Below are 25714 nucleotides of genomic sequence, written 5' to 3'. Positions count from 1 at the left end.
CTCACAGATGCACGCAGCACACACACGCACGCAGCTCACACACACGCACGCACGCAGCTCACACACACGCACGCACGCAGCTCACACACACACGCACGCAGCTCACACGCACACATGCACGCAGCTCACACGCACACATGCACGCAGCTCACACACACACACACGCACGCAGCTCACACACACACGCATGCACGCAGCTCACACACACACGCAGCTCACACACACACACGCATGCACGCAGCTCACACACACACGCACGCACGCACGCAGCTCACACACACACACACACACACACTCTCCTCATACACACACACACTCTCTCCTCATACACACACAGACACTCTCCTCTGTGGTGCAGGGGTGGCTGATGTCCATGTGCAGCTCTTCAGTTTCTCCTGCTCACAGCTCTGCACTGTCCCGGCACCTCCCCCATCTCTCCCTCTCTGCCGGGATAGCAGATAAGAGCAGGAGAAGCCGGAGCTCCGTGCACACACAGGCCGGTATGCCGGTATTCTGACCTTTCATCTTGGCTGCTGGCTCTCTCCCTCAGAGTGGCAGTGGCGCATAGGAGCCTGCTCATCACATACCCCTGCAGCTTGCATGTTAGGGCTGCTGGCGGGATGACACCATCGCGCACTACAGGTGCGCTATGTATTAGTCACTGCCAGTCCTCCAGCGGCCCTGTGCAGCTGCTTAGACCCCGGCCCGGGGGGCATATGCATTTCTGCCACCTGGGCCAGCCCGCGCCTGTGGGGGACGGGATTATGTGTGGTGATGTGGTGGGGGGTGGGATTATCTGTGCTAATGTGGTGGGGGGCGGGATTTTGTGTGGTGGTGGGGGGCGGGATTATGTGTGGTGATGTGTTGTGGGGTGGGATTATGTGTGGTAATAGGGTGGGGGTGCGGGATTATGTGTGGTGATGTGTTGGAGGGTGGGATTATGTGTGGTGATGTGGTGGAGGGGCGGGATTATGTGTGCTAATGTTGTGGGGGGGCGGGATTATATGTAGTAATGTGGTGGGGGTGGGATTATCTGTGGTAATGTGGTGGGGGCGGGATTTTGTGTGGTGGTGGGAGACGGGATTATGTGTGGTGATGTGTTGGGGGGCGGGATTATGTGAGGTAATAGGGTGGGGGTGCGGGATTATGTGTGGTGATGTGTTGGGGGGCGGGATTATGTGTGGTGATGTGGTGGGGGGCGGGATTATGTGGTAATGTGGTGGGGGGCAGGATTATGTGTGGTAATGTGGTGGAGGGTGGGATTATCTGTGGTAATGTGGTGGGGGCGGGATTTTGTGTGGTGGTGGGGGGCAGGACTATGTGTGGTAATGTGTTGGGGGGCGGGATTATGTGTGGTAATATGGTGGGGGGCAGGATTATGTGTGGTAATGTGGTGGGGGGTGGGATTATCTGTTGTAATGTGATGGGGGGGTGGGATTTTGTGTGGTGGTGGGGGCGGGATTATGTGTGGTGAAGTGTTGGGGGGTGGGATTATGTGTGGTAATAGGGTGGGGGTGCGAGATTATGTGTGGTGATGTGGTGGGGGGCTGGATTATGTGTGGTGATGTGGTGGGGGGCAGGATTATGTGTGGTAATGTGGTGGGGGTGGGATTATGTGTGGTAATGTGGTGGGGGGCAAGATTATGTGTGGTAATGGAGTGGGGGGTGGGATTATATGTGGTAATGTGGGGGGTAGGACTATGTGTTGTAATCTGGTGTGGGGGCGGGATTATGTGTGGTGGTGTTGGGGGTGGGATTGTGTGTGGTGATGTGTTGGGGGGTGGGATTGTATGTGGTGATGTGGTGGGGGTGGGATTATGTGTGGTAATGTGATGGGGGGGCAAGATTATGTGTGGTGATGTGGTGGGGGGCTGGATTATATGTGGTGATGTGGTGGGGTGCAAGATTATGTGTGGTGATGTGGTGGGGGGCTGGATTATATGTGGTGATGTGGTGGGGTGCAAGATTATGTGTGGTGATGTGGTGGGGGGCGGGATTATGTGTGGTGATGTAGTGGGGTGGGATGATGTGTGGTGATGTAGTGGGGGTGGGATTATGTGTGGTGATGTAGTGGGGGTGGGATTATGTGTGGTGATGTGGTGGAGGGCGGGATTATGTGTGGTAATGGGGTGGAGGACGGGATTATGTGTGGTGATGTGGTGGGGGGCGGGATTATGTGTGGTAATGGGGTGGGGGCGGGATTATATGTGGTGATGTGGTGGGGGGGCGGGATTGTGTGGGGTAATGGGGTGGGGGGCGGGATTATATGTGGTGATGTGGTGAGATTATGTGTGGTAATGGGGTGGGGGGCGGGATTATGTGTGGTAATGGAATGGGGGGCGGGATTATGTGTGGTGATGTGGTGAGGGGGCGGGATTATGAGTGGTAATGAGGTGGGGGGCGGGATTATGTGTGGTAATGGGGTGGGGGGCGGGATTATGTGTGGTAATGAGGTGGGGGGCGGGATTATGTGTGGTGATGTGGTGAGGGGGCGGGATTATGTGTGGTAATGAGGTGGGGGGCGGGATTATGTGTGGTGATGTGGTGGGGGGCGGAGATACTGTGCATGGGTGGGATTAGCGAGTAATCACGATGCCTCGTATATATATATATATATATATATAGATAATAGGTAGATGATAATAGATAGATAATAGATATGTAGATAGATAATAGATTTATTCAACCTACATGTCTCGGCCCAGACATGTGGGTTGAATAAATCCTGCACGTTTTTCACCAAGGAGATGGAGTGCTGCCCTCTTTTTTGAATTTGTGTGCAGTTTGGACAATCATTGGACAGGTTGCCTGGGGGGATTTGCACCCGAAGATAAGTAGTTGTGCTGTTCTTATTTTTATTACTATATGGAGGACTTTGTGCAGATTGTGGATAGATGGGGTCAAGCCAGATGTGTCTTTTTTTTGTAAACTCTGCAGACAATTCCTGGCTGAAGAAGTTGTCATGTGGGTCTGGGCCAGATGGAAAATACAGAAAAACTCCGTGAGAAATAACGTCACCTGTAAGTAACCATCAATAGCTGTACTATTTTGTGTAACATGTTCTAAGACTATATGGTAACTGTGACAACACAGCATTTAATATGAATTTCTTCAGACATCTGTTAAATGTTGATTTTTGAGATTGTCTGATGTTGGCCTCTTACAGTTAGGGCCAGAAATATTTGGACAGTGACACAATTTTCGCGAGTTGGGCTCTGCATGCCACCACATTGGATTTGAAATGAAACCTCTACAACAGAATTCAAGTGCAGATTGTAACGTTTAATTTGAAGGGTTGAACAAAAATATCTGATAGAAAATGTAGGAATTGTACACATTTCTTTACAAACACTCCACATTTTAGGAGGTCAAAAGTAATTGGACAAATAAACATAACCCAAACAAAATATTTTTATTTTCAATATTTTGTTGCAAATCCTTTGGAGGCAATAACTGCCTTAAGTCTGGAACCCATGGACATCACCAAACGCTGGGTTTCCTTCATAATGCTTTGCCAGGCCTGTACAGCCGCAGCCTTCAGGTCTTGCTTGTTTGTGGGTCTTTCCGTCTTAAGTCTGGATTTGAGCAAGTGAAATGCATGCTCAATTGGGTTTAGATCTGGAGATTGACTTGGCCATTGCAGAATGTTCCACTTTTTGGCACTCATGAACTCCTGGGTAGCTTTGGCTGTATGCTTGGGGTCATGGTCCATCTGTACTATGAAGCGCCGTCCAATCAACTTTGCAGCATTTGGCTGAATCTGGGCTGAAAGTATATCCCGGTACACTTCAGAATTCATCCGGCTACTCTTGTCTGCTCTTATGTCATCAATAAACACAAGTGACCCAGTGCCATTGAAAGCCATGCATGCCCATGCCATCACGTTGCCTCCACCATGTTTTACAGAGGATGTGGTGTGCCTTGGATCATGTGCCGTTCCCTTTCTTCTCCAAACTTTTTTCTTCCCATCATTCTGGTACAGGTTGATCTTTGTCTCATCTGTCCATAGAATACTTTTCCAGAACTGAGCTGGCTTCTTGAGGTGTTTTCTGTCTATTTTTGGTATTGATGAATGGTTTGCATCTAGATGTGAACCCTTTGTACTTACTGTCATGGAGTCTTCTCTTTACTGTTGACTTAGAGACAGATACACCTACTTCACTGAGAGTGTTCTGGACTTCAGTTGATGTTGTGAACGGGTTCTTCTTCACCAAATTAAGTATGCGGCGATCATCCACCACTGTTGTCATCTGTGGACGCCCAGGTCTTTTTGAGTTCCCAAGCTCACCAGTCAATTCCTTTTTTCTCAGAATGTACCCAACTGTTGATTTTGCTACTCCAAGCATGTCTGCTATCTCTCTGATGGATTTTTTATTTTTTTTCAGCCTCAGGATGTTCTGCTTCACCTCAATTGAGAGTTCCTTTGACCGCATGTTGTCTGCTCACAGCAACAGCTTCCAAATGCAAAACCACACACCTGGAATCCACCCCTGACCTTTTAACTACTTCATTGATTACAGGTTAACGAGGGAGACGCCTTCAGAGTTAATTGCAGCCCTTAGAGTCCATTGTCCAATTACTTTTGGTCCCTTGAAAAAGAGGACGCTATGCATTACAGAGCTATGATTCCTAAACCCTTTCTCCGATTTGGATGTGGAAACTATCATATTGCAGCTGGGAGTGTGCACTTTCAGCCCATATTATATATATAATTGTATTTCTGAACATGTTTTTGTAAACAGCTAAAATAACAAAACTTGTGTCACTGTCCAAATATTTCTGGCCCTAACTGTATATCAGCTCCTACAGCTTATTGTCTGCTATCTCTGTAAGACAGAGACGCAGGGTCATTGAACAATCGGTGTTTGATAATATGATGATTGACCATTGTGTGGGACCCTGTGCTTTGCTGACATGCAAAACAGAGAAGTAAAAGTTATGCAATTTGATTAAATGATGCGAATGATGCGACAACAGTTCTGAACTGTATAAAGGTGATATGCCTCTCTATCAAGAGATCCAAAGAACCAGAGATTCTTTACAAAACCACAGCCAGGAACACTCTACAAGACAGCAGCCAGGACTTCATGGCTCCATCATGAGGGACACAGATTTGACAATTTACAGGATACCAGCATAGGGGACCATAACTCCGACTGAAAGAATACAGATCTGCTCCTTTGACCATCACTAAACCCATGGTTACGTTTGAGGCATGGGCGGACATACCGCCGGTTCAACCTGTGCAACTGCACCGGGGCCCAGAGCCGGAGGGGGCCCCTGAAGGACCGAGAAAGCAAGGCGGTGAAAGACAGCCGGCGGCAGGATTACTGCTAACAGGAGAAGCAGAGGGCCCGCTCTACTGCACACGTGATATGATGGTCAAAAGGGGCCCCTGCCTGACCTCACCTGTTAGCAGACATTACGCTGCTGTCCGGCTGTCACTGGTGCAGTGTGGTGAGGGGCGGCAGACACTGGAAGAGGAGTGAGGGAGTCACTGAAGATGCGTCTCTGACTCGCTGCTGTGCAGGTGCACATTCTTCCCAGAGCCCCAGTGATCGGCAGGACTGGGATAGTGGATACACATGAAAATAGGGGGAGGGGAGGAGGAATTACTACTCCAGGTAGGAGATAGGAGAAGGCCTGGCCCGCCGGGAGTCTGCAGGGATGAGAGCTGACAGTCTGGACAGGCTCCATGTCTCCCCTGCTCATTTCCTGTGTTCTGGGACTGACCAGCTCCCTGCAACTGCACTCTCTGTAGGTACTGTACATAGTCCATGTGATGGATGTTGATCTGTCTAGTGTGTGTGTGTGTGTGTATATATAGCTAGTGTGTGTGTGTGTATATATTGCTAGTGTGTGTGTATATATAGTGTGTGTGTGTGTGTGTATATATATATATATATATATATTGCTAGTGTGTGTGTATATATAGCTAGTGTGTGTGTGTATACTGCTGTGTGTGTATATATATTGCTAGTGTGTGTATACTGCTGTGTGTGTATATATATATATAAATATATATATATATATTAATAGTGTGTGTGTATATATATATATAGGGCTAGTATATGTGTGTTTACTGCTGTGTGTGTATACGGCTAGTGTGTATACTGCTGTGTGTGTGTATATATAGGGTTGGTACGTGTGTATACTGTTGTGCGTGTATATAGGGCTAGTGTGTATACTGCTGTGTGTGTGTGTATATATAGGGCTAGTATATGTGTGTATACTGCTGTGTGTGTATATAGAGCTAGTGTGTATACTGCTGTGTGTATGTGTATATATAGGGCTAGTATGTGTGTGTATACTGCTGTGTGTGTATATAGAGCTAGTGTGTATACTGCTGTGTGTGTGTGTGTGTATATATATATATAGGGCTAGTATATGTGTGTATACTGCTGTGTGTGTATATAGAGCTAGTGTGTATACTGCTGTGTGTGTGTGTGTGTGTGTGTGTATATATATATAGGGCTAGTATATGTGTGTATACTGCTGTGTGTGTATACAGAGCTAGTGTGTATACTGCTGTGTGTGTGTGTGTGTGTATATATATATATATATATAGGGCTAGTATATGTGTGTATACTGCTGTGTGTGTATATAGAGCTAGTGTGTATACTGCTGTGTGTGTGTGTGTATATATATATATAGGGCTAGTATGTGTGTGTATACTGCTGTGTGTGTATATAGAGCTAGTGTATATATATAGGGCTAGTATGTGTGTGTATACTGCTGTGTGTGTATATAGAGCTAGTGTGTATACTGCTGTGTGTGTGTGTATATATAGGGCTAGTATGTGTGTGTATACTGCTGTGTGTGTATACTGCAGTGCTGTGTGTGTATATATTGCTAGTGTGTGTAATTTCTGCTGTATGTATACTGCTGTCTGTATAGGGCTAGTATGTGTGTGTATACTGCTGTGTATACACATATGTTATTATAGGTATTTTATATACAGTGTACATGCATGAGGGGGCCCCGAATGTATTTCCTGCATAGGGGCCCATTGCTGCTTGTGTCCGCCCCTGGTTTGAGGAAGCCAGAATTTGGACCCACTGGTCACCTGGCTCCATGGAGATGTTCGGAGAAGTCAGGTTGTGACCCTCCAGTCACCTGGCCTTGTATCTCAACGGACTGTCAGCTTCCTAAGCTTGTCGTTACCTCCTCTCTGTGCATGGCACAGGCGGGGCAGTTGGTCCTGGAAGTTGCAGTTGCTCTAATCCCGGTGAGTCAGCGAAAGGGTGAGACTCTGTAATGTGCACCATCTGGGGTACTATGATGAAACTGTTCTGTGTTATATGCCTGTTTTGTGGTTCAATAAAGTATTGCTAACACTGTTTTACCCTCACCCTGGGCTCGCTGAGTAGTATTATCCACACGATGAAAGGAGAGGGGGCATACTGTGGGATGATCCCTGGTCCGTGTGGTCTTGAGCCAGCGGACAAAAGCACCCGCTGACCCCCCCATGTCTCCCTAGTCACTATATAGTGGTAATATCAGTGTTGGTCTTTGTATAGAGATTAAATTTCAGTAACAGCACAGTCATCTGTGTTATGATGCGGTGGTTTAGGAGCAACATAGAACGAGCTCTGAAGGAAGTGGTATCTGTACTGACCGCAGTCCCTAAGCTCAACACAACACTAGAAGTAGCCGTGGGATGCTCCTAACTCTCCCTAGGCACCTCGACACAGCCTAAGAGCTAGCTACCCCTAAAGAGAGATGCAGGAAAACTACCTTGCCTCAGAGAAAATCCCCAAAGGAAAGATTAGCCTCCGACAAATAATGACTGTGAGTGGAGAGGGAAAAGACATACACAGAATGAAACCAGGATGAGCACAGGAGGCCAGTCTAGCTAAATAGATAGGACAGGATGGAATACTGTGCGGTCAGTATAAAACACTACAAAAATCCACGCAGCGTTAACAAAAAATCTCCACACCTGACTAAAGGTGTGGAGGGTAAATCTGCCTCCCAGAGCTTCCAGCAAGACAGAATTAATTCATACTGATAAGCTGAACAAACATAGAAAGCACAGAACAATAAGTCCACAATCTATGGACAGAAAAGAGCAAGCAAAAACTTAGCTTAGCTGAACTGGTCAGGATAACAGGTAAATCCAAAGAGAAGTGAATCCAACCAGGAACCATTTACAAGTGGCACTGGCTGAAGGATAGAGCCAGGCATAAATAGCCGAGCAGAAAAGACGATCGGTGGAAGCAGCTGCTGACAGCTAAATCCAAGGAGCAGCCATACCACTTGAAACCACAAGAGGGAGCCCAAGAGCAGAACTCACGAAAGTGCCACTTACAACCACCGGAGGGAGCCCAAGAGCGGAATTCACAACACATCTGCTTAGGTTCCCCTATACCCATATAGGGGGCACCACCGTAATTGCAAACATGGTTACCTGGTTAGGGGACCACTCAGATATTATGCACCCCCTGGGCTGAACCCTCAGCTTCATTGGATCTATGAATAAAAATGATTTTTGCAGTTGTCACTTAAAGGAATCAGTAATGATGAGCATGTTTAAGAGTCCAATGGGCAAGCTTAAAGAGTGACCGGCAGTTATCTCTGTACGCACACCTATTCAAGATTCTACATCTGGGCAAGAAAAACGAAAATGACATCTACAAAATGGGAGGAATAGAACTAAGCAACAGCACGTGTGAAAAAGACTTGTGTATACTAATAGATTACAGACTGCACCTCAGTCAACAGTGTGATGCAGCAGCAAGAAAAGACCAAAAACAGTGCAAGGATGTATTAAGAGAAGCATAGAGTCTAGATCACATAAAGCAATTCTCCCCCTCTACTCCTCCTTGGTCAGGCCTCATCTGGAATACTGGGTCCAGTTCTGGGCACCACATTTTAAAAGAGACATTGAAAAACTGGAGCAAGTTCAGAGAAGAGCTACCAGAATGGTGAGCGGACTGCAAAGTATGTCCTACGAGGAACGGTTAAGGAATCTGGGAATGATTACCTTGCAAAAAAGAAGCCTAAGATGAGACTTAATAGTTGTCTACAAATATCTGAAGGGCTGTCACATTGTAGAAGGATCATCATTATTCTCATGTGCACATGGAAACACGAGACGCAATGGAATGTAATTGAAAGGAGAAGATTCAAATTAGATATTAGAAAAAACTAGCTGACAGTGAGGGTGATCAATTAGTAGAACAGGCGGCCACGAGATGTGGTGAGTTCTCCTTCAATGGAAGTCTTCAAACAGAGGCTGGTCAGACATCTGTCTGAGATGGTTTAGTGAATCCTGCATTGAGCAGCGGGTTGGACACGATGATCCTAGAGGTCCCTTCCTATTCTAACATTCTAGGATGCTATAATCACTAAGGACCGCCCACTGGACTAGCAATCACAGAATGAACAATGGCTCGGATGAATAAATTACAAATTATGCTGACATTTTTTTCCATAGAACAATATATCAATCTGCTCAGCTCCTCCTGTTGTATAATCTGCTGCCTGTAGATTGGACTGTGAGTACAATGTGACAGATTCCCTTTAAGGATCACTATATAAGCAGATATCTCCGACCTTGCATGTTTTTGCCCATATGGCTGGTAGGATTTGCTTAAAGAAGTCTCTAATAAAGATTACAAAAATCCCCAAATATTCTAAAATGGGGCAGAAAGAAAAGGCCCTCATGAAAGCTTTACAGCTGTTAAGGGGCTTATTAAGCACTGATCTTGAGTTACTTCTACTCTAGTCACATCCAAAGCTGCATTTAGGATTTTCTGACTTGAAGGTAAAAAAAAGTCTGTGAAAGAGCCTCTATCTATTGTACCATGGGGCATGTAAAATACTACTGTTCCCTGACAGGACAGAGCCGCCCTTCAGGTTTTTATCGTCCCAAACCCCCATCCAATTTCTACCCCCACTTCCCCACCCCAATTGCTGTAAGTCTTATGAACTCCTATAGTGCCTTGTCCACGATACATCCACTACACATTGTATGATGTTTCCACTGTACATTCCGCCACACACAGTATGATGTCCCCATAGTACATTCACCCACACACACACACAGAATGGTGTCCCCAAAGTACATTCTCTCCTCACACAGTATGATGACCCTCACAGTATATTTACCCCCCACACACTATGTCCCCACTGTACATTCCCCAACACAGTATGATGACCTCACAGTACATTCCTCCACACACAGTATGATGTCCCCACAGTACATTCCCCCACACAGTATGATGACCCCACAGTACAATCCCCCCACACAGTATGATGACCCCACAGTACAATCCCCCACACAGTATGATGACCCCACAGTACAATCCCCCCACACAGTATGATGTCCCCACAGTACAATCCCTCCACACAGTATGATGACCCCACAGTACAATCCCCCCCACACAGTATGATGTCCCCACAGTACAATCCCTCTACACAGTATGATGTCCCCACAGTACAATCCCCCCACACAGTATGATGTCCCCACAGTACAATCCCCCACACACAGTATGATGTCCACACAGTACAATCCCCCACACACAGTATGATGTCCCCACAGTACAATCCCCCACACACAGTATGATGTCCACACAGTACAATCCCCCACACACAGTATGATGTCCCCACAGTACAATCCCCCACACACAGTATGATGTCCCCACAGTACAATCCCCCCACACAGTATGATGACCCTCACAGTATATTTACCCCCACACAGTATGATGACCCCACAGTACAATCCCCCCACACAGTATGATGTCCCCACAGTACAATCCCCCACACACAGTATGATGTCCCCACAGTACAATCCCTCCACACAGTATGATGTCCCCACAGTACAATCCCCCCACACACAGTATGATGTCCCCACAGTACAATCCCCCACACACAGTATGATGTCCCCACAGTACATTCCCCCCACACACAGTATGATGTCCACACAGTACAATCCCTCCACACAGTATGATGACCCCACAGTACAATCCCCCCACACAGTATGATGTCCCCACAGTACAATCCCCCCACACACAGTATGATGTCCCCACAGTACAATCCCTCCACACAGTATGATGTCCCCACAGTACAATCCCCCACACACAGTATGATGTCCCCACAGTACAATCCCTCCACACAGTATGATGTCCCCACAGTACATTCCCCCCACACACAGTATGATGTCCCCACAGTGCAATCCCCCACACACAGTATGATGTCCCCACAGTACATTCCCCCCACACACAGTATGATGTCCCCACAGTACAATCCCTCCACACACAGTATGATGTCCCCACAGTACAATCCCCCCACACACAGTATGATGTCCCCACAGTACAATCCCTCCACACAGTATGATGTCCCCACAGTACAATCCCCCCACACACAGTATGATGTCCCCACAGTACAATCCCCCCACACACAGTATGATGTCCCCACAGTACATCCCTCATACACAGTATATATCTACAGTACATTCCCCTACACACAGTATGATGTCTCCACAGTACATTCCTCCACACAGTATGATGTCCCCACAGTACAATCCCCCACATACAGTGTGATGTCCCCACAGTACATTCCCCCCACACACAGTATGATGTCCACACAGTACATTCCTCCACACAGTATGATGTCCCCACAGCACAATCCCCCACACACAGTATGATGTCCCCACAGTACATTCCCCCCACACACAGTATGATGTCCCCACAGTACATTCCCTCTATACAGTATGATGTCCCCACAGTACAATCCCTCCACACAGTATGATGACCCCACAGTACAATCCCCCCACACAGTATGATGTCCCCACAGTACAATCCCCCCACACACAGTATGATGTCCCCACAGTACAATCCTTCCACACAGTATGATGTCCCCACAGTACAATCCCCCACAAACAGTATGATGTCCCCACAGTACAATCCCCCACACACAGTATGATGTCCCCACAGTACATTCCCCCCACACACAGTATGATGTCCACACAGTACAATCCCTCCACACAGTATGATGACCCCACAGTACAATCCCCCCACACAGTATGATGTCCCCACAGTACAATCCCCCCACACACAGTATGATGTCCCCACAGTACAATCCCTCCACACAGTATGATGTCCCCACAGTACAATCCCCCACACACAGTATGATGTCCCCACAGTACAATCCCTCCACACAGTATGATGACCCCACAGTACAATCCCCCCACACAGTATGATGTCCCCACAGTACAATACCCCCACACACAGTATGATGTCCCCACAGTACAATCCCTCCACACAGTATGATGTCCCCACAGTACAATCCCCCATACACAGTATGATGTCCCCACAGTACAATCCCCCACACACAGTATGATGTCCCCACAGTACATTCCCCCCACACACAGTATGATGTCCACACAGTATATTCCCTCTATACAGTATGATGTCCCCACAGCACAATCCCCCACACACAGTATGATGTCCCCACAGTACATTCCCCCACACACAGTATGATGTCCCCACAGTACATTCCCCACACACACAGTATGATGTCCCCACAGTACATTCCTCCACAGTATGATGTCCCCACAGCACAATCCCCCACACACAGTATGATGTCCCCACAGTACATTCCCCCCACACACAGTATGATGTCCACACAGTACAATCCCTCCACACAGTATGATGACCCCACAGTACAATCCCCCCACACAGTATGATGTCCCCACAGTACAATCCCCCCACACACAGTATGATGTCCCCACAGTACAATCCCTCCACACAGTATGATGTCCCCACAGTACAATCCCCCACACACAGTATGATGTCCCCACAGTACAATCCCTCCACACAGTATGATGACCCCACAGTACAATCCCCCCACACAGTATGATGTCCCCACAGTATAATACCCCCACACACAGTATGATGTCCCCACAGTACAATCCCTCCACACAGTATGATGTCCCCACAGTACAATCCCCCACACACAGTATGATGTCCCCACAGTACAATCCCCCACACACAGTATGATGTCCCCACAGTACATTCCCCCCACACACAGTATGATGTCCACACAGTATATTCCCTCTATACAGTATGATGTCCCCACAGCACAATCCCCCACACACAGTATGATGTCCCCACAGTACATTCCCCCACACACAGTATGATGTCCCCACAGTACATTCCCCCCACACACAGTATGATGTCCCCACAGTACATTCCTCCACACAGTATGATGTCCCCACAGCACAATCCCCCACACACAGTATGATGTCCCCACAGTACATTCCCCCACACACAGTATGATGTCCCCACAGTACATTCCTCCACACAGTATGATGTCCCCACAGCACAATCCCCCACACACAGTATGTCCCCACAGTACATTCCCCCCACACACAGTATGATGTCCCCACAGTACAATCCCTCCACACAGTATGATGACCCCACAGTACAATCCCCCCACACAGTATGATGTCCCCACAGTACAATCCCCCCACACACAGTATGATGTCCCCACAGTACAATCCCCCCAGACACAGTACGATGTCCCCCACAGTACAATCCCCCCACACACAGTATGATGTCCCCCACAGTACAATCTCCCCACACACAGTATGATGTCCCCACAGTACAATCCCCCCACACACAGTATGATGTCCCCACAGTACAATCCCCCCAGACACAGTATGATGTCCCCCACAGTACAATCCCCCCACACACAGTATGATGTCCCCACAGTACATTCCTCCACACAGTATGATGTCCCCACAGTACAATCCCCCCACACAGTATGATGTCCCCACAGTACAATGCCCCCACACACAGTATGATGTCCCCCCAGTACAATACCTCCACACAGTATGATGTCCCCACAGTACAATCCCCCCACACACAGTATGATGTCCCCACAGTACAATCCCCCCAGACACAGTATGATGTCCCCCACAGTACAATCCCCCCACACACAGTATGATGTCCCCACAGTACATTCCTCCACACAGTATGATGTCCCCACAGTACATTCCCCCACACACAGTATGATGTCCCCACAGTACAATCCCCCACACACAGTATGATGTCCCCACAGTACATCCCCCCACACACAGTATGATGTCCCCACAGTACATTCCTCCACACACAGTATGATGTCCCCACAGTACAATCCCCCACACACAGTATGATGTCCTCACAGTACATTCCTCCACACACAGTATGATGTCCCCACAGTACAATCCCCCACACACAGTATGATGTCCCCACAGTACAATCCCCCACACACAGAATGATGTCCCCACAGTACATCCCCCCACACACAGTATGATGTCCCCACAGTACATTCCCCCACACACAGTATGATGTCCCCACAGTACAATCCCCCACACACAGTATGATGTCCCCACAGTACATTCCCCCACACACAGTATGATGTCCCCACAGTACATTCCCCCACACACAGTATGATGTCCCCACAGTACAATCCCCCACACACAGTATGATGTCCCCACAGTACAATCCCCCACACACAGTATGATGTCCCCACAGTACATCCCTCCACACACAGTATGATGTCCCCACAGTACATCCCTCCACACACAGTATGATGTCCCCACAGTACATTCCTCCGCATACAGTGTGATGTCCCCCATAGTACATTCCTCCACACAGTATGATGACCCCACAGTGCCCACCAAACACCTCTAAAGAGGCAGATACAGTTAAAATTAAAACACGTCTGTGGCCTCCTGGTAAGGCTTTCAAATCCAGAAATGTCCTGGGTGATCTGGGATGGTTGGGCGTTGTGACTACATCTCTCACAATCCAGCTCCGTGGTTCTGACTTCCACTGACTCAGAACCTGGTGTAATCGCCATTCGCCACTCTTATCACATAGCAGCACAGCAGAGTGTCGTCTCACAATACGACACAGCACATGGCACCCTGCACAGACACTGAATCTGCAGGGGGTGATACAGACGCCACTCACAGGGGCCTGGAGCACCACCGGACACAGGTATATGGTGCAATCCTCCTGGTCACCGGCTCCTCCGCAGCATTTAACATAATTGGAGGTTAGTTTGTGTCTTTCTTAAGATTCACTTGATTATGTAAGAAGTCATTACTCCGTCTGGGTTATTACTGAAGGAATGTTCCTATAAGTGAGGAATGTTTCCCCGGAGGCCGTTGTGTATGATTTCCTCCTCTGTGTGCCACCTTGTGTATTGTGTCGTTTATGTCTCTCCGGGGAATGATGTATTGTGTTGATGGTTTGTGTTGTGTTTTTCCATATCCAGGAGGGAGATAGCGCACATCCTCTGTTCAGAGCAGTTTCCATAGAATTTTCCACTTCGAGTGATGGTAACTTGCTATAGCGAGGCACGCAACATCATTTTATAGATACATTTAGTAAAAACCAGAAGTAGAAAATAAATCACATTTCTATAAACAAAACAACAACGTAACAAATAATATCACTAAAAATATAGAAAGAAGGAAAGCAGGAAACAGCGCGGCAAGTGGACAGCGAAGAAGTGCTGAGAAAAGAAGAGCAAAGCCCCATATAGATAATGCAGAAACAACCACGAATCGTCCAACATCTTCCCCCCTGACATAAACCCATGCCACCCATCCACTGTTAAAGTGTGACCGCTCTTATAGTACAGAGCTCTATAGTGTGACCGCTCTTACAGTACAGAGCTCTATAGTGTGACCGCCCTTACAGTACAGAGCTCTATAGTGTGACTGCTCTTACAGTACAGAGCTCTATAGTGTGACCGCTCTTACAGTACAGAGCTCTTTAGTGTGACCGCTCTTACAGTACAGAGCTCTATAGTGTGACCGCTCTTACAGTACAGAGCTCTATAGTGTGACCGCTCTTACAGTACAGAGCTCTATAGTGTGACCGCCCTTACAGTACAGAGCTCTATAGTGTGACTGCTCTTACAGTACAGAGCTCTATAGTGTGACCGCTCTTACAGTACAGAGCTCTATAGTGTGACCGCTCTTACAGTACAGAGCTCTATAGTGTGACCGCTCTTACAGTACAGAGCTCTATAGTGTGACCGCTCTTACAGTACAGAGCTCTATAGTGTGATCGCTCTTACGGTACAGAGCTCTATAGTGTGATCGCTCTTACGGTACAGAGCTCTATAGTGTGACCGCTCTTACAGTACAGAGCTCTATAGTGTGACCGCTCTTACGGTACAGAGCTCTATAGTGTGATTGCTCTTACGGTACAGCGCTCTATAGTGTGATCGCTCTTACGGTACAGAGCTCTATAGTGTGACCGCTCTTACAGTACAGAGCTCTATAGTGTGATCGCTCTTACGGTACAGAACTCTATAGTGTGATCGCTCTTACGGTACAGAGCTCTATAGTGTGACCGCTCTTACGGTACAGAGCTCTATAGTGTGATCGCTCTTACAGTACAAAGCGCTATAGTGTGACCGCTCTTACAGTACAGAGCTCTATAGTGTGACCGCTCTTACGGTACAGAGCTCTATAGTGTGATCGCTCTTATGGTACAGAGCTCTATAGTGTGACCGCTCTTACAGTACAGAGCTCTATAGTGTGATTGCTCTTACAGTACAGAGCTCTATAGTGTGATCGCTCTTACAGTACAGAGCTCTATAGTGTGATCGCTCTTACGGTACAGAGCTCTATAGTGTGACCGCTCTTACAGTACAGAGCTCTATAGTGTGATCGCTCTTACGGTACAGAGCTCTATAGTGTGATCGCTCTTACGGTACAGAGCTCTATAGTGTGACCGCTCTTACAGTACAGAGCTCTATAGTGTGACCGCTCTTACAGTACAGAGCTCTATAGTGTGATCGCTCTTACGGTACAGAACTCTATAGTGTGATCGCTCTTACGGTACAGAGCTCTATAGTGTGACCGCTCTTACGGTACAGAGCTCTATAGTGTGATCGCTCTTACAGTACAAAGCGCTATAGTGTGACCGCTCTTACAGTACAGAGCTCTATAGTGTGACCGCTCTTACGGTACAGAGCTCTATAGTGTGATCGCTCTTATGGTACAGAGCTCTATAGTGTGACCGCTCTTACAGTACAGAGCTCTATAGTGTGATTGCTCTTACAGTACAGAGCTCTATAGTGTGATCGCTCTTACAGTACAGAGCTCTATAGTGTGATCGCTCTTACGGTACAGAGCTCTATAGTGTGACCGCTCTTACAGTACAGAGCTCTATAGTGTGATCGCTCTTACAGTACAGAGCTCTATAGTGTGATCGCTCTTACGGTACAGAGCTCTATAGTGTGACCGCTCTTACAGTACAGAGCTCTATAGTGTGATCGCTCTTACAGTACAGAGCTCTATAGTGTGATCGCTCTTACAGTACAGAGCTCTATAGTGTGATCGCTCTTCCAGTACAGACCTCCATAGTGTGACCGCTCTTACAGTACAGAGCTCTATAGTGTGATCGCTCTTACGGTACAGAGCTCTATAGTGTGATCGCTCTTACAGTACAGAGCTCTATAGTGTGATCGCTCTTACAGTACAGAGCTCTATAGTGTGATCGCTCTTACGGTACAGAGCTCTATAGTGTGATCGCTCTTACAGTACAGAGCTCTATAGTGTGATCGCTCTTACGGTACAGAGCTCTATAGTGTGACCGCTCTTACAGTACAGAGCTCTATAGTGTGACCGCTCTTACAGTACAGAGCTCTATAGTGTGACCGCTCTTACGGTACAGAGCTCTATAGTGTGACCGCTCTTACAGTACAGAGCTCTATAGTGTGACCGCTCTTACGGTACAGAGCTCTATAGTGTGACCGCTCTTACAGTACAGAGCTCTATAGTGTGACCGCTCTTACGGTACAGATCTCTATAGTGTGACCGCTCTTACGGTACAGAGCTCTATAGTGTGACCGCTCTTACAGTACAGAGCTCTATAGTGTGACCGCTCTTACGGTACAGAGCTCTATAGTGTGACCGCTCTTACAGTACAGAGCTCTATAGTGTGACCGCTCTTACGGTACAGATCTCTATAGTGTGACCGCTCTTACGGTACAGAGCTCTATAGTGTGACCGCTCTTACAGTACAGAGCTCTATAGTGTGACCGCTCTTACGGTACAGAGCTCTATAGTGTGACCGCTCTTACAGTACAGAGCTCTATAGTGACCGCTCTTACGGTACAGAGCTCTATAGTGTGACCGCTCTTACAGTACAGAGCTCTATAGTGTGACCGCTTTTACGGTACAGAGCTCTATAGTGTGACCGCTCTTACAGTACAGAGCTCTATAGTGTGATTGCTCTTACGGTACAGAGCTCTATAGTGTGACCGCTCTTACAGTACAGAGCTCTATAGTGTGATCGCTCTTACGGTACAGAGCTCTATAGTGTGATCGCTCTTACAGTACAGAGCTCTATAGTGTGACCGCTATAGGATGCCTGCCATACAATAGCTCAAAGGGTGAAAATTCCGTGGAAGTCTGCGGTACCTCTGGAATGGCGACATTAAATAGGGCAACAACATGTTCCAATCCCTTTCATCCTTGCAAACTACCCTCTTCAACATGGACTTAAGGGTTTTGTTAAAGCACTCGACTAATCCATTGGTCTGGGGGTGATACACCGATGTGCGCAACTGTTTTATCTTGAGGAGTTTGCACATTTCCTTCATCACCTTGGACATAAAAGTAGTTCCCTGATCAGTGAGGATCTTATCTGGTAGCTCAAGGTGACAGAACATGGCAAACAACTCCCGGGCGATAAGCTTAGCTGAGGTGTACCAAAGCGGAATGGCCTCCGGGTACCGGGTACGTAGTCTACGACCACTAATATATGTGGGTGGCCCCGGCGGCTTTTACTATCGGCCCTACCAGATCCATCGCAATCCGCTCAAAAGGTACGTCTATAATGGGCAGAGGTACCAACGGACTCCGGTAGTTTGCGGTGGGTGAGGTCAGTTGGCACTCAGGACACGTTTCACCGAACCTCTGCACCTCAGCGTAGACCCCAGGCCAAAAGAACAGTTGTAATATACATTCCTGTGTATTTTGGGCCCCCAAATGCCTTTCCAGCATGTGGGTGTGATGGTAGGATTGGGGCACTACCACTTGTCCTACCACCTCATCCCCGATTTTATCAAACCCTATAGAGTAACTCATGGTTGATCGCCATGCGTGAAACACCGAATCTGCACCCTGTTGCTAAGCTACCCCATTTACATCGATTACCCTTTCCCATGCCCGGGTCAATGTGGGATACTGTAGCTGGGTTGTCCCAAAAGTTCCCAGGGGCGCTTCCAGCTTGGGGATTGTCGGGGTCTCCTCGACCCTCCTGCCATCACCTCTAGGGGAAACCTATCGGCTTCACACTCTTTCCCTATGGGGGTGACCCCTACAGCAGGAATCCTTGTGTCGGGATCTTCAGGCTCTGTCCCCAGAAAAATATTTTCTCGGTGAGGGTTAATTTTATTTTTCCACAGGGACCAGAAGAGGAGCAAATCCCTTCCCAGGACAGCCCTGTAAGGAAGGGTCTTCACTACCCCCACCATGTTTAATCTCCCCCCATGGCGTAGCAAATGAAACCTCTACTGTCAGATACTCGCAGAGTTCATGTATACACATGACACCCACATTTTTCCCTGTGGGTTTTAAGCCCGAGATTAATGACCCACGCACAAGTGTCATTAGACTCCGTGAATCCGGGAGGACCTCGGTCTGGTGTCCTTTGACGCACACTTGGCACAGATGTGGTTCACCCACTGGGACAAATGGATGTGAAAATGGCCTAGGTGTACATCGACATACGACGATTATACCCAAAGTCCATGGGTTCAGCATGTCCTGGCCCTTGGCACCGCCAAAACCTAATAGCTGCGTCATGACTGGACCTCGGGGCCAGTTTTTTGGGAACCAGGTCTCTACAAAGGACCACTTGAACACCCGTTGTGCCCGTTCATATGTGTTAACCCCCAGTCGGGCAAGGAACTCACCTTTCAGTTTCCCATAGTCCAGGGCATCATCCTGACTGAGTCCAAAGTAGGTTTTCTGGGCATCGCCCACCAGGAACGGGGCCACCACTTCAGCCCACTGGGAAAACGGCAGCAAGCTCTCCCGCTCTGCTGTGCGCTCAAACACAGTGATTAAAGCTTCCATGCCATTCTCAGGACTCATTTTCCTCAGCGCTGACCAGACGTTGTCCCAGGCCTCAGAACGGATGGGGGTCACTGGTGAGGGCATCTCTCGCAGGGCCGCAATCTGCTATAGAATCAGATGGTGATGTGATGGCGAACTCAGTTGAGGGGTTCAGGAGAGGCCTGGATGTCTTCCCGGAGCCTAACAATATTGTATCTCACAGTTATTAGGTTCTGTAGAAGGACGTAGATCTGGGGATTTATTCTGAAGGAATATAGGCTGAACTGGATGGAGAAATTATTTGGGCCTTGCTAACTATGTTACTATCATTAGTCTTCTGCTGCTGCTGCTCATGGTGCTGGGGGACATATATATCGTCCCTCTCATATGGTCCCCCTCACTGCCTCACACTGTGGATATGCATAATAATAACATAGTAACATAGTAACATAGTAACATAGTTAGTAAGGCCGAAAAAAGACATTTGTCCATCCAGTTCAGCCTATATTCCATCATAATAAATACCCAGATCTACGTCCTTCTACAGAACCTAATAATTGTATGATACAATATTGTTCTGCTCCAGGAAGACATCCAGGCCTCTCTTGAACCCCTCGACTGAGTTCGCCATCACCACCTCCTCAGGCAAGCAATTCCAGATTCTCACTGCCCTAACAGTAAAGAATCCTCTTCTATGTTGGTGGAAAAACCTTCTCTCCTCCAGACGCAAAGAATGCCCCCTTGTGCCCGTCACCTTCCTTGGTATAAACGTATAAAATAATGATGATGATGATGATGATGAATGTTCTTGGAAAATGAACTTGACTTTTCCCTAAAACCAGAACAAAACTTGTGTCCGTAAGTGTAAGAATGTGATTTCCCACATGGGTGAGGGTCGTTCCTTGAGGAAACTTCAGCCGAGATGACGGGAAGGAATCTTTACATCAAGGAAGTGGCTTCTGTGAGTTTTACTGGCACGGGAAGTCGTTTGGATGTTACTTAACATAAAGGGCAGCGGACCCCGCACTTTACTGCATTCACAGTGTCCTATACTGATAGGTACAACAAGCATGTATGGAAATGATGAATATATGGAAACAACATTGTCAGAATCTCTGGATTTATTCAGTCCGGAGTCTTAGAAATGTGCATAAATTCTCACATTAACAGCCTTGTAAAAATGTCCCAGGCGCCATTTTCCACACATCGTCAGGCCACACATGCCTGGGGCTCCTGTGAGATGCCTGCGCAGCATAAGCCTGCTCCTGTGGCTGCAGTGTCTCCAGACTTGTCTCCCATCCAGCATATCAGGGACATCATTGGTATGGACAATAGCTGTTTTGTGTGACTGAACTGGGACTAACTCAATGGTGTTTAAAGTAGCCAGGGTCTGTATGGTCTAGTTAGTGCCTGATCAGTCCCCTGAACTGAACATCATTGAAAATCTGTGGCTAGACCTCAAAATAGCAGAGGATGCAAGACGGCCCAGGAATCTCACAGAACTGGAGGAATTCTCCAAGGAAGAATGGATGTAAATCCCTCAAACAAGAATGTAGCGGACTACATGTGTCTTTTGGCCTTTAACTTTAGGCCTTTTAGAGAACATTTAATCTTCAACTTGCTTAACTGTTCAGAATAACAATAATTTTGACCAGGGGTGCCCAAACTTTTACACGCCACTGTATCACCCACTTAACATCCAGGATAGCACACTTGTCCCCATGAGATTTTATAGTGAGTCCTGTGGCTGTCATGCACTTTACAGATAGGAGTCCTCCTTCTAGACCAGGCACACGCAACACATCTTTTACTGGTGTGGCTTAATTCTATCCATTTTTACTAGGACACACGAATCCAAGTCCAGTACTTTCTGCATTTATTCTGCTTCCATCAGCCAGACATATTGTTTTCTTACCATTTAAATCAAGTTCTGTGAACCAAATATCCTTCAATCTATAACCTGTCGTGCGATTCGTTGCTCTGGAATCGATGCACCATCGTTGTAAAGTCTGTTTTTTTTTTTTGTCACTATAAGGCAGTGTTCCCCAACTCCAGTCCTCAAGAGCCACCAACAGGTCATGTTTTCAGGATTTCCTTAGTATTGCACAGGTGATGGAATTATTGCCTGTGCAGGTGATGCAATTATCACCTGTGCAATACTAAGGAAATCCTGAAAACATGACCTGTTGGTGGCTCTTGAGGACCGAACTTGGGGAACACTGCTATAAGGTGTCATTGCCATTATCTGCACACGAGTCAGAGATTGCAGGCTCTTGTCTGGCTACGAAAAGTATTTACAAGCTGTGATACTTTTAAAAGGGGGAGCTACTAGGTTCTAATCAGAGATTGCAGAATTTACGGTACTTTTTATTTAGTCACTTTTGGGAATTGTTTCTTTCTTTCTGTTCTGCACATGCGAACATTTTTATTTGATTGTCCACGTTTGTGGCATCTGAAACCACCCTTCCTTCTTGTGTGACTTGGTATCAGTCGCTTCTTTACGAGCGTGTCCTTTAGCATTTTATTTGGAGTCTTGTATCAGTTCCTTTCTTTTCTGATATTCAAGTACTCATCTATTCATATTCCTCTACTAGTGCAGCAATCAGTATGGCTGCAGCATGGCCGTCTTTTATATCCTCACCCACCGATCTCAGTTGTGTGATCTCTTCCAGCATTATCTCTGTGCTCTTGCAGATCCTTTTCTTTGCCGAGTCTCATTTTGTGCAGGTTCCTTAGCAAATATATCTTGGAATCAATGTTTCCATTCAGTGGCAGTAAGCAGAGGAAGACGTATGGGCGTATATTAGGAGAGGCTGATATATAAATAAATTAATGAATGAAAAACCGGTGTGGGTTCCTCTGTATTTTTGCTAACCAGCCAGGCAAAAGTCACAGCTGGGGGCTGCAACCCTCATCTGTCAGCTTCAGCAAGGCTGGTTATCAAGAATAGAGGGGTCCCCACGCTGTTTTTTTCAAATTCGGACAGGACGCAGCTGTAGTGAGGGACAGTGTTAGGTTTTATGTGGTGCAGTTTTCACAAAACACTCTCTACGTGTACTGTGCACTCATGTCTGTGATAGTACCATGCGCACCCAGAAGTTTTGCTAATCTGATGATGAAGAGTGGGTAATTTGCTTGACTGCTGCCTTGCCTGGATGTGGTGCCTCTCCGGAATCAAACCCGGATTCACTGTACTTCAAGGACACCAGCATGTAATGGAGCCGGTACGGCATGGGGGGTGGTCGGAAGGGAGAGCGGCTCGCTGTGGGGGCAGGTCCAGAAGCCGCAGGCGGGGAGAAAACACCCCTTGCACTGAAGGGTGAGGTGAATGGCCTCCGGAGGACACCACAGCCACCCTACCTCGTCAACCAATGCACCTAAGGCAATGCACAGGGTCGTTCAGGACAGGGGCGAGGGCATGGGGGTCTATGCAGCAGCTCTGCCTGGCTTTCCATGCATTCCTTTACCGGTTCATAATTTTACGACGATCTGTAGCCAGAAATTAAAAAATGAATTCCAAATTGACTGATTTAATGGCCATTCACAGTTTCACTGCACCCTCCGTGTATCTTACCCCCACTTTCCTTCCTTTTGCAGCCCTCTAGCTCTGACTATGACCACTTTGCAGCCATTTTAAAGCGCAAAAGTTCAGGTCTCCATTGACTTCTACTGGGATCGGATCCGGGGTCAAGTTCGTATACCGAACCGAACTTGTAACTAGTTTGGCCGAACCCGAACATCCACGGGTCCTAGTAATACGTCAGTATGTTTGGGTCATTTTTGAGGGCACAACCCATATGTAACAATGCTGCCGACTGAGCGGCCTAAATAAACGTTCTCCAGCAGATTAGCGCAGGCGGCACCCTGATAAGAGCGCGCACGGATTGTTTCTCTGTGGGGCCATGAGCTCATGTGTTTTCCTAAAGTCACACTCACTTTTCACAGACTTTTGGAAAATTTTTAGAGGAAATCTAAGAGATAAACATTCCTGGCAGTCAGAAGTTCTATCAGTACAACATTAACCCTTTTAAGAGATCAGGACAGGTTTTTTTTTGCCTTAAAGGGGTTGTCCACAACTGTACCACCCCTGCTTAATCAATACACGACCCCAATTGTCACGTACAGGCTGCAGCCGCTCGTCAGACGAAGATCGTGTCATTTTATCAGGGCAGACGTCTGTCCTGGCAGAATATTAGTTTTGGGAGCTAATAATAAGTATGGGGGACAATTGTGGCTGTTATGGGGAGCATTGAGTTTCTCATAGAGGCACTGTATTTGTTATAAGGGGTCATCATGGGTGTAATGGGACATTTTGGCTTCTGTAGAGGACATTGTGGCTGCATAAGTGACGCTGGATGCCTAATATACTTGCAGACTCTGCAGATCGAAGAAGCGGCCGGGAGACGTCTTCATGCCAGGTCCAGTATATAGTTAGGAAACATGTCTGTCCCCCACTAATTACCGGACTGATGACTTCAGGAGAAGTCGCTCTATATGTTTCTAATGGCCGGATGGGGATAGGTGTATCGCTCCATTGGTGGTCGTTTCCCAGTGCCCATTTTACCGCATGGACCGCCACGTTCTCAAGAACCCCTAAAGATTAATCTGGAGTGAACAAAGAGGGCAGTGAGCTAGATTACACCCAAAAGGGAAGAAGTTCCTTCACTGACGAGCCTGCGGCTTCCTTTTTTTCCTTTCTCAGGCTGCAGCTCATGTCAAGTGATAGGAAATGTCACCGAGCAGAAACTAAAGAAGCTAAACAGGCTAAATATAGGACTGACTTCCCATAGATTGATGCACACTGCTACTGGAAGCACAGGGAGATGGGGTCTTCTGGGTCCTCTGCAGGGGGAAACTCATGGCGCCCATAAGGTTTGTCACCATAGAGGATCCGACACAATATGAACGTTCCCCGAATCTTTAGGAATCTCAACTGAGTATTCCCATTCAATTGGGGCATAAGACATAACATAAGGGATTGGTCCTCTACTTGAGACCCTCTTGATAAACCAGATTGGAGGGTCGTAATTTGAATGTGGCTTCTAAAGCTACATTGACAGCTTGAAATTAAAGATATGCTCCCAGTTAGTGCGGACCCTCATCCGTACTTCTGGGACTCCCACCCAACCTGACCCCTTATCGCAGCCTGATATTGGAGCGGTGGCTATCGATGAAAGTGACACTCTCCAACAAATTCTCCGAGTCTGAGACTCTCCTAGACTTCAAACTAAAAAGCCACACGTTAGCTTGTCCATGGATTCAAGGTCCTTGTTTCCTAAAAGGTGGGGTCCCAGAAATGTACCCTACAAGCAAGGGCATAACTAAGTAATGCAGGGCTTAAGAAGAGAGGATCTGTAGTGGTGACCATGAATTCACAAGCTCATGGAGGCCACAAACAATGTGCCACTGGTGTCCTCTCTATAATATGACTCTGGTCATATCTTTTTGACAGGTTGGGGAACAACTGATAGGTTCTTCCCCCAATTCCTCAGAAGAGGGTTATATTGAGCTTTTTTTGTGTAGGAGTCGTAGTTGTCACCGTTCATGACAAATCAAAGGGATCTTGGTCTGTAAGTTTTTTGAAACAGCGGAGATCTCATTTGTTGATTCCCAGGTCTGTTGCTGATGTCACCAGTT

General features: G+C 47.3%; 1 long non-coding RNA gene across 1 annotated transcript in view; it reads left to right on the top strand.

Annotated features, from left to right (window-relative positions):
- LOC138643535 (uncharacterized) overlaps nucleotides 1-24495 on the top strand; it is a 43485-nt gene extending 18990 nt beyond the window's left edge. Inside the window, exons 2-3 of the long non-coding RNA XR_011314164.1 lie at nucleotides 2938-3020; nucleotides 24452-24495. This is a non-coding gene — a long non-coding RNA (uncharacterized lncRNA). The remainder of the gene's footprint in view (nucleotides 1-2937; nucleotides 3021-24451) is intronic.
- The last annotated feature ends 1219 nt before the right edge of the window (nucleotides 24496-25714 follow it).

This window comes from Ranitomeya imitator, chromosome 6 (assembly GCF_032444005.1).
Source record: "Ranitomeya imitator isolate aRanImi1 chromosome 6, aRanImi1.pri, whole genome shotgun sequence".
Lineage (NCBI taxonomy): Eukaryota > Metazoa > Chordata > Amphibia > Anura > Dendrobatidae > Ranitomeya > Ranitomeya imitator.
Note: the sequence above shows the minus strand (reverse complement) of the source record. Positions and strands in the feature narration are given on the sequence as shown.